Here is an 11,089-nt window from a genome sequence, read left to right on the forward strand (position 1 = left end):
AGAGGTCAGAAACTACCTTAGTCAGTCGCCTTTGGACCCTTTCCAACATCTCTTCATCCTTCTGAAACCCCGGTGACCAAATCTGGGCACAATAGTCCATGTGTGGCCTAATCAAAGCCTTATACAATGGAACAAGAATCTCCCTACTTCTACACTTCAGTGTCCTCCGCATCATTCCCAGAAGTCTTTGTTGTCTTCACAATTTTGGTGATGTGTCCCCTAAATTTTAGATCCTTATCCACTATCACCCCCAGATCTCTTATTTCCTCTGCCTCCAACAATATATTCTCACCAAGCATAAATTCTGCATCCCATCTTTGTTTTCCAAATTTTAAAACCTTACATTTTGCAACATTGAACTCATATCCCCATTTGCTTGACCAATCACTCAATTTATTCAAGTCTTCTTGCAAGGCCACAACATCTTCACTACTCTTTATGGTTCGTCCCAACTTTGCATCATCTGCAAACAACTGAATATCTCCATCCAAATCTTTGCCAATATCATTAATATACAAGTTAAATAGTAATGGCCCTAAAACAGACCCCTGAGGCATTCCACTAGTGACTTTCCTTTTCCTGGATATCGCACCCCCATACACAACTTGTTGATACCTATCAGATAGCCAGTCTCCAATCCAATGCACTAATCTAATATCCAACCCCATTTTATCCTTTTTAATGCAAAGAAACCCCTTTGGCCAATCCAACAGCAGCTAGTTTTGCTAAATTTGGAAAAGTCTCTTTGAGCTTAGATGTTGTTGCTAATTTCAGCAGTGTTTGTCTTGGATCTAGATTTTTGTACGACTGTCCATTTATCATTTTTGATGCAACTGCCCATTCTAGTTTAGTACTTTCATAGTTTAAAACTGCAGGACTTCCATTTCTAGAATAATAATCAAAAAGAATCTCAGAAGCCTCATGTTGATCATGACTTTCTGCATTGAAAAGTCTTGAAAAGCAGGAAATGATTGGCATATCTGGAAATCTTGCTTCTAGGTGTTTAATTATTTATTAAATAGTTATTAAAAATTATGATAAATGTTTTTATCATATATTGTATCTTAAACATAACAACATTAGAATCTGAATAATCAATTTAAAGGTCTGACCACCTGAAAGATGCCGATGAAGATTTTAAAAATGACTGTCAGGAGTGTCTTTCAATTTCATGATGGATAGTTTTCTGGCTTCTAAGACTGGCTCTATTTCAATTAAGTCAACATCTTGCCTTTGCCATGATCTAGACAAGTTAGATAAATGCGGTAACACATCTGAAAGCATCATTAGTGAAAATGTATGTTCTGATATATTTACTTAAACCTTCAGCTGTGATATCATTTCGTTCAGTGGTCTCTCTTTCCAATGCAGCTATAACACTCATCATGTATTCTCTTAGAGAATGTATTGCAGAATCATGAGACAGCCATCTAGTGTCACTAGCCATTTTAAGTTTAAACTGAGGACTGTTCAGTATATTTTGGATTTGGGTTAAACCAACCATCCTAACTGAGGAATTTTGGAAGAAGAAAAACATTTGCCTTAAGATATCATTAAACATGACTAAATAAGGCACTTCAGTAGCTGCTTGGGCACTAGCAAGAGCCAGTCGGTGGTTTACACAATGATAGTTGACCATGAGTTCATCTGTTTAATCTTTGAGCAGTTTTGCAACTCCCTTTTGCTTTCCAATCATGACAGCTGCTCCATTAGATCTTAGGCCCACTAGATTACAAGTTTTTACACCTAAACTGTCAAGGGTATCAATTACTTTGTTAGTTATAGTCTTAGCTTTACCATCAATGATATTGAAAGTTGATAAAAACCTAGGCCTGATCTCTTTTCTAAGTTGACAAACTTATTTAATGTACTTTCTTTTAAGGTTACACGGTGGTCAGCATTCATATTTATAAATTTAGGAACACAAAAACACACATGTTGAACAGATTTTATTAATTACTAATAAAATAAAACTTGACATTTCGACCCCTGTATCGAGGTCATCATCAGAAGGATACAAGTGTATAAGGAACCAAACTACATGCTCTAGCCCTGTATACCGGTAAACTAAATCTAGATAGTTAATTAATCCTTTTTCCTAGCCTGACCTCTAGTGATAATAAAAAAATAAAATAAATTAAAAAAAATAAAAAATATATATATATAAATAAATAAATAAAAAATATAAATACAACTACAATAAAATGCTAAACTCCTCATGTATTAATATTCTTCTGGATTGTTATAATATGATTTCTTTCAGTCGTTGTTGAATGTCACAAACACTTCGCCAGGTTATCTTTTTGTAGTGGGATTTTTCTATGGCTAGTTTAGGTTGTTATACAGGTTGTAGATGGGTCCTCCACATTCTTGAAATGGTAAGGCCATCATTGGCCTAACCATTTCAAGAATTTCAAGAAAGAAATTCCATTATCTTTCACCACTAACCTATGGAATTTTTTAAACCACTCACTGTTAATACCCGATAAGCAGTGTTTAGACGCACGTTTTACATTTGAAAGAGATTCTGCAGAAATTGAAGATTCTGTTGTTGGTTTGGTGTCTTCACTACTATGCTTATCAGTTTCATCTTTCTTAAAATAACTTAAGAGTGTGGTTTTCTGAATTGACTTTTTACTCATTATGGGATAATTTAATAAATACAAAATATCAGTTATTAAATTAATTAGAACAAATCACTGAATTGTGCACTGACAGTAATATCGAGACACATAATGTGCATTATGTCGCAATTTTACTATTCATAAGTATTAATTACTAGGAATGGGAATTGGTATCACTTGAGATTGACGTCATAGTCCTTGAGAGTTTTGAGAATTCCCCGAGATCACAACTATATTTGATGCATAGGCCTATTTTCTTTTACAAAATAAAATATTAAATACTTGACTCGCGATCTTCGGACAAAAATCATTATTAAGAAAAATAAATGTAGATTTTTGCCTTCGATTCGAATTTGCTAAATTTTCACAATTATTTCTTTCAAACATCAAAATTATGTCTCTTTCGTAAAAGATCTTCTTTGCAACTGATACTGTTGTATTCGAGATCCCAATTTTTGTCTTCTTCCACATATGGATTGGTGTCCATCAAAGTGAATATCCGAAGCTCTCAAGATTGGCTTGCAATGCAAGAAATCGAGATGGTTCACAAGTATAAAGACTCTCCAGTTCGATTTCTCATCACTGTTAATTAAAAAATGTCTTAAATTATTTTTCCATTCTTGTTCATTATTTAGCCAGCCGGCTTGCCCATTCAAAAGGTCCTGGGGAGAACATAGCATTTCCCTGTAGTCCTGTGACAATATCACTGACATAAAGATGGAACAGCAATTGTCCCATTACTGAACAATTTATAACTCCACTCGTGACCTTCCTACCCTGATACTGCTCCCCCATATACAATTCTCTTATATCTATCAGAGAGCCAATCACCAATCCAGTCCACTAACCTGATATTCAAATCCATATGTTGCAACTTAAAAATCAACTTGTCATCTGGCACCATGTGAAATGCCTTTGAAAGAAGAAGAAAAAAAAAGAAAAAGAAAACGAGTGTATGCCTTACACTCATCCACTGTTCTTGTTACTCTATTGTAAAATGTTACCAAATTACTAAAACAAGAGCACTGTTTAACAAATCCATGCAGAATGCATAAATAACATTGCCTTCATCTGTCCAATTCTGTAAATGAGTTATCAATTTCTCCAAAATCTTAACTACAAAAGAAATACAAACAGGCCTATAGTTTGATATCTCCATTCTATGCCACTCTTTAGATCAAGTAGCCAGTCATGAAGTGACTTCATGTGCAAACTTTGTTTGCTTACACTTGGATAAAGGATGAAACCAAGAATATAATTTCTTGGCATCTTTAACTTATAGCATAACCATGTGAAAAAAACTTTCAATATCTCTAATCAAGAGTATTTTAGTAATAAGGCTGTGACACCTTTTAGCTACTTGTATATGGAAATATGATTTCTGCATTACTTCAGCTTTGGTATCACTTCTTGGTCTGACTCCCACTAATGAGACCTCAATAAAAGCTGAAATTGTTCCTGAATACTACAACACTTTGTGCTTAACTTTAAGACTGCTCAAACACTATGGCATTGACATTCTTTCCATTAAAAAAAATAAAATTTGATATAAAAGAAATCTTTAATCTTTTTCGCCACAGAATTCCATAGTTGGGTACTGACAACAATACTTTGTTTCACAATTTGTGGAAGTTCCAAAGATACCCTAACAGGAGGGATCGTGCCTGGAGAATTGCATATGGTCACCTTCCGGTCAACACCATCAAATGGAGGTATTTCAACATCGGAGATATAATTTGTGACATCTGTTACCAATTGGAAACAGTAGACATGCATTCTACAGCTGTCCTCTTGCGCTGCGTATTTGGAACAGATTATGTAATATACTGAGCATTCCATTACTTACAACAGAACAGGTTATTTTTTTACAATATCCACCACCCATAAGCAATAGGAAAAGAATTTTGATTTTTATAATTAATGAATTAAAATACCATTTATGGAATGTTAGAAAAAAACATGGATTTGAAAACCAGCAATATGAGATCCGAATGCTTTATAATATTGTATTGTGCAAATTTTATGGTTCAGTCAGACGTTTTTTGTATTTAGAAAGAAGCATTCTAGGAGATATCAAATTTATGACTAGATAGTGTAGCACCATCTCCCTGATGAATATTGCATAATGTGCAATATTCACCAGGGAGAGATAAAATTCTGTCTATTCTTGCTATGAGAGGTTTTTTAAATAGTTCCATCTTCTTTATTCAATGTGGTCTTATAGTCAATTGCAGGGATGACTGGAGAGAAATCCCAGGCAGAGAAGGCCAACTCAAGGCAGTTAACTCAGATAGAGTTAACTACCTAGGTATCAGTCATTCTTGTGCTTTAGTTTCAATTAATCTTTTAGTTGTTCATCTATGAGATTGGTGAAAAAGGAAAACTGATAGCCTTTGGCTATATGATGATATAAAAGAGCTGAGACTAATACTAGCAAGCTCTCTTGCACTCCTATACTAACTACTCTAGGACTATTTTGAGCAACCCTTTACTTTTCACCTCAATAAAGGTCAAAACCAGTCTGGCCACTACCTTCCCATCCCATACCAATCCTTCCCATAATGCATAGCATTATACATATCTGCAAGAATATGTGCATTGCATTATGGGATACTAAGGCAATTGATGTGAAGTCATTAGCCTCTATACACAAGTAGCTCAGTCGTGAAGTGACTTCACATGCAAACTTTGTTTACTTATCCAAGTATAAGTAAACAAAGTAAACTAAGTAAACTTTGTTTACTTATACTTGGATAAAGGATGAAACCAAGAATATAATTTCTTGGCATCTTTAATTAATAATTACTTTACTTAATAGTTAGTAAGATTCTCCATCCAACAGGGTGCAGATTCAAATCCTACCATGGGCTGTTTGTGACTGTCCTTTGGTGAGAAATGAATTTCATCTTATGGTGTGGGACTACCACTATTCATGCTGAAAGCCTCAAGTGGCTTGAAAGGTTCTATGATCTGTATCACAGGGTTTAGGGATTATGCAAAAAATAAATAAAAATACAAATATATATATATATATATATATATATATATATATATATATATATATATATACACTGGGGGGGGGAGCCATTAGTGCATGGAAAATACATAAGAGAAAACTGGCAGCAATAGTAGATTGTATACTTCGAGCGATTTGTAGTCAAACAGATGACAAAAAAAATCAAAGTGGAATTTCAGGTGAAAAAGAAATTATGGAAGACATAAAGAGAGAGGCAGAGTACAGTTACAGAAAAATAAGGCTCACTAGTATTGTAGGGAGAGAAAAATTAGAATATGAGAAGAGACTAGTGCTGTAATCCAAGGAGAATCATAAGGAGTTTTTTCCCAATGTGGCAAATGGGAGGAAAATTATTGTGGATGATTAACATGCTGGATGGAGATAGGGCTTGGTGTCCAATGAAGATGACATAGTTGAGCTGAGCTATGTAATTATCACTTTATTCGGAATACATCCTCTTCATTCATTTTAACACTTCACCACTGCTTATCCTTCTAGAAATAAAGCCTGCTGCAGGGATGGAATCCAAATGATGAATTAGCTAAATCTCAGGATAGTAAAGGGAGGGGGGGGAGACTAGATGGAATTTTGCCACATACTTTAAGGAATATGCTGTGTAACTGAACTTGCCATTAATTTTACTGTTAAGACATCTCGCAATAGGACAAGGTCTTAGGAAACAGAAGAGTAATAGTTCCATTGCATAAATGGCAAAATGGAGGTATCAAACTATATGCCTGTTTGTACAGTAACACCCTGCCTTATGACAATCCACTCATGTAACGTTTTTCAAATATGACCAATATTTGAAACATATTAGTCATATATTTGCTCACTGCATCTCTCTGTGTTTTGTGGGGTTTCACTCTGAATTATAAGCTGCTTATAACAGTTATGTAGTTGTTAACAAGCCAGATAAAATTCAAAGTAAGAGAAGTGTTGCTCTGTGAAAATAAGATGCATAAACCTATTGTATTACCTGCTAAGATTAAAATGATTAAATTTAGTGATGATAGTGTATCAAAACAGAGACAGGCTTCAAGCTAAACTTACCTCATACTACTGTTGTTACAGTTGTTAAAACAAAGATATAGTGAAAAGTCCTACAACAGTTGATACTACAAGTATTTATAAATGTTTACAAAAAATTTTATAAATGTTACAAAAAATTTAGAATAATTTTCACAAATGAAAAAGTTATTCTGAATATCTTAATTAATCAAGATATTCAGAATAATTTTTTCATTTGTGAAAATTATTCTAAAATTTTTGTTTGTATATCTGACATAAATGCTTTATGTACATCATTTATGCCCAACTATGGCTATTTAAAAATATTACTAATCCATTCCATGCATCTACAAGTGAAAGAAGAACAAAAAAGCAGTAATTCACTACATGACAGTAGTCTGGAACCAAACATGTCGTATAACACTGTATACCTGTATTTCTTCTATAGTTAAGATTTTGGAGAAACTTTAACAAATCCATGCTGGCAAATATGGATTAATTAAAAGGTGCTCTTGTTTTAATAATCTGATTATCATTTACAACAGAGTAATAGGAGCAGTGGATAACGGTAATACATACACTGTCGTTTTTTGGGATTTTGCAAAGGCACTTGACAGAGTGGGACATGAGTTGGTTTTACAGTTGCAACATATGGGTTTGGATATCAGGTTAGTGAATTGGTACTCTGGTAGACATAAGAGAATTGTATATGAGAAAGCAGTACCAGGGAGTAGGAAGGTCACAAGTGGAGTTATACAGGGTTCGGTATGGACCATTGCTGTTCAATCTTTATATCAGTGATACTGTCACAGGACTACAGGGAGATGCTCAGTTATTTGCAGATGATGTGAAGCTTGGAAAGGTTATCAGTAACAGTACTGATGTTTTGGCTCTTCAAGAGGATTTGAATAAACTGTAAAGGTGAACAAATAAATAGAGATGTCGGTTGGATGCAACTAAATGTAAGATTTCGAAATTTGTGAGCTGCAGATGGGATGCTTTACATTCAGTTATGTGCAGTTTTATACTGGAAGATGTGGAGGAAGCAAGGAATCTTGGGATGATTGCAGACAGAAGTATGAAGTTCAGAGGACATCTTGCAAAGGTTGTGAAGACATCTCAGAGAATTGCTACATTATCGAGGATACCGACCATGAGAGATAATAGGGTGGTGGTCCCATTGTATAAAGCTTTCATCAGACCACATTTGGATTTTCATGCTCAGACCTGGTCACCAGACTTTTGAAGGGAATGACACTTGCTTCACCTTGGACATGGTGCAGAGAGGGATAACAAAAATGATATCAGGACTGTACAATGTTGTTGATTATGAGGATAGACTGAGGGCATGCACACTGCAGTTTGGTGAATAGAAGACAAAGGGGGAGATATGACTGAGGCATTTAAACTGCTGAAAGGTTATTAATGGATTAACACTAAGATTTTTCATGTGGCAGAACAAAGGATAGGAACAAGGAAAAGGGCCATCCCCTATAAGTTTCAAAATAAAGTAGTGAGTAGAAGGGTAAGAAGTTTGTTTTTTGTATGGAGAGTGGTAAGAGCATGGAAACTTTGGCACCTCCTTCCAAGTTCCAAAGTTCAAAGACTTACATTTATTGATGTTGAATTGGCATCCCCACTTAGCCTATGGGGCCCGTTTATTCAAACTGCTCTAAAGCACTAGTACATATGTCATTCCTGATAGTTTGGTCCAACTTTGATCACCTGCAAACAGCTAAATATCCACTTGCAAATCACTTACAATATCACTGACAAACAGATTAAACAGCAGTGGTCCCAGGTAACAATTGTGTCCTACAATCATTGTTGTTTAATCATCATATTACCAAATGTTTGATATATATTAGAGAGCCAACTTCCTATCCAGTCACTACATGATTGTCCAAACCCATTTGTTGTAAAATGTCATTAGCAAATTCCAAAAATAGCAGTATATGAACATCCTTATCTACAACTGTAACCACATTATAAAAAATGCAAGTAAAATTACTAAAACAAAACCTTCCTTTAACAAACTCATGTTGATCTCTACATGGAATGTTTTCCTTATCCAGGGGCTTCAAACTTCCTCTACGCAATTAAGTCAACGTCCAGTTGCTGCAGGTTCGTATAGCGGGGGAAAAAAAACCCTGCAATATTGTATTTCAACCATAAAACAACCGTTTCTTTTTTAATTTATATTTTCTTGAATTTATGGAAGGCAAAACAGTGCATGCCTACGGAGGGGGGGGGTAACCTTAAATTACACAGTAAGTCATCCCAACGGTCTTTAACTACTCAATCCTGTATCCCAGTATTTCCCAACGTTTTTTGGATCATGCCCCACCTCAACGCCTCAAAGATTTTGATGTCCCCCCCACTTCGCCGACAATGGTGGGTGTTTTGAGTACATCAGTGATGAGGTGACAAATGCAACATCATTTTCTAATTGCCCTCCAAATTATTAAAATTGCCCCACGTTGAGAAACACTGCTGAATCTCATTCAAAACCACACCACAAATGAAATCCAGTCGTTTCAGTCAACACACGAAAGTACTCAATCACTCACCAAAACGGTTATAAATTTCAATCAGATGCAGAAAAAATTACTAGCTGAATGCAACCTATAAATAATAATCATAACAAGACGAAATACATCAACAAGAATCAAACATCTATCATGCTACGAGATAGAAATAGATACTAACGCTACCTAACACTTAAAACAAGACAGCGTTTCCGGTAGTAATGCTAGAGCCGTCTAAAAAAAAGACCGTTATTGTTATTATTTTTTATTATTATATTTTATTATGCAGACATCTCCAAGGAATCAGGGACTCAACGATGGAGAATGCCTTTATAGATCATATATTGACGAGATGCCCACTATACCACTCCTTGAATATATTCATCGAACATGTATACAATGTGTAATTGCTTGAATTAATTTTCTTTCAAAACCGCTGTGGTCTAACACCACTAGTTTAGAAAGAAACTTTTATTCAAACCCATTTCAAATGTATTAGTTATCTATTTCGAATTTGTTCACTACGGTGGAAATTAGTAAAAATTAATACCTCAGGAAATTGTGTAATTAGCAAAGTGTGAGGACTACATTTTTACATGGGAAGTGAATGTGGCGACTAAAGGTGATTAAAAATAATTCATTCAAAGAATTTATCAAAAAAAAAAAATCAACTTACGCCTTTTTATTCCCGTATACGAGAGTAGGCGAGGATATTTAGCCCTATCTAACTTTTGGAGGCTGAGTGGGCAGTTCAATCTCCACTGGTACCCAATCAGAGACAGATGGCCTAAGGCTATCACTAATTAAGCGGTACACAGTGAAGAGAGACGGCTCAAATGTGCCGCCATCTCGTGGTCCCTAACCCTAACACAATATATTTAATGTCTGAAATAATGTGGGTTCTACGGTCGATTTTCTTGAGTTTACAGGACGAAAAACCCGAGTTTCCGGGAGGAAAAACCTGCTTGCCCGTGCCAGAGATCGACTAACTCGGGAACCGGTCGAAAAAAGGCTTAGAAAAATTTCCTCTAGTCGCCGACTAGACTCGAAACCGAGTCTTCCTTCGTGCGGCCAAGCGCGGTGGTATGCAAACGCCACATTCACTGAGCTACACAGGCTCCTCAAAGAATTTATTCAAAAAAAAAAAAAAAAGGAGAAGTATGAGTGTATTGAATAATTAATAGTTAATACATGCCTCCATGAGTCTTTGACTCAAAGCCTGAGAAAACAATATATAATATTCTATATATATATAATTTTCTATAAATTCTATATATATTTTCTATATATTTCTATATATTCTATATATATATATATAATATAATAAAATAATCAAATCGTCATACGCGAAATTCACTCTCGATATTTTATCGCTAGTCACACACACGCTTGTTTTCAGCCAACCCCGCTAGCCATCTTACCGTTAATTATATTATTATTATTATTACACAAGACCCCGTGGAGTCAAAGCCTCATCTAGGAGTTAATTGCGTCTAGGAGTTAATTGACGATAATGACGTCAAATTCTTCTAGCCATCACTTCCACACACACACACACACACACTACATTCGCTCAATCTCCAACTGCTGTGTCAGTCACAACGCCATGTTTTCTACTAATATTTTAACTCATATTTAAGAGAACCTCATAGTCCATGAGAATATCGCATTTCCTACATATTTACACTCGCTCTTTTCTCTTATTCAGCCTTTCTACTAAATATTCGCGCCATATTAACTCACAAATGTAGGTGTAAAATTTGTGAACGAAGAGATTTATCATGAAATACAGACGAAAAAAAAAAAAGATATTATGGAGGCAGTATTGAGGAGCTGTAATAATCAATCCCATGAGGAATACAAAGAGCAAAGAGGGAGGGTAACTTGGTTGGTGAAAGTAGCAAAAGTTC

At 35.2% G+C, this 11,089-nt stretch overlaps 1 protein-coding gene across 2 annotated transcripts in view; it reads right to left on the minus strand.

The window, feature by feature from the left end:
* The window catches only part of ProRS-m (prolyl-tRNA synthetase 2-like protein, mitochondrial), a 223,775-nt gene extending 213,836 nt beyond the window's left edge, over positions 1-9,939 (minus strand). Inside the window, exon 1 of one of the 2 annotated variants that reach the window (XM_090396837.1) lies at positions 9,856-9,939. The gene's annotated coding sequence lies outside the window, so the exon portion shown is untranslated. Of the gene's footprint in view, positions 1-9,221; positions 9,326-9,855 lie in introns of those variants that run through there. The other variant, XM_090396836.1, reaches the window with a different exon arrangement.
* Between the last annotated feature and the right edge of the window lie 1,150 nt (positions 9,940-11,089).

Source organism: Typopeltis vanoorti, chromosome 8, assembly GCF_054136105.1.
Source record: "Typopeltis vanoorti isolate ZY-2024b chromosome 8, IOZ_Tvanoo_1.0, whole genome shotgun sequence".
Classification (NCBI taxonomy): domain Eukaryota; kingdom Metazoa; phylum Arthropoda; class Arachnida; order Uropygi; family Thelyphonidae; genus Typopeltis; species Typopeltis vanoorti.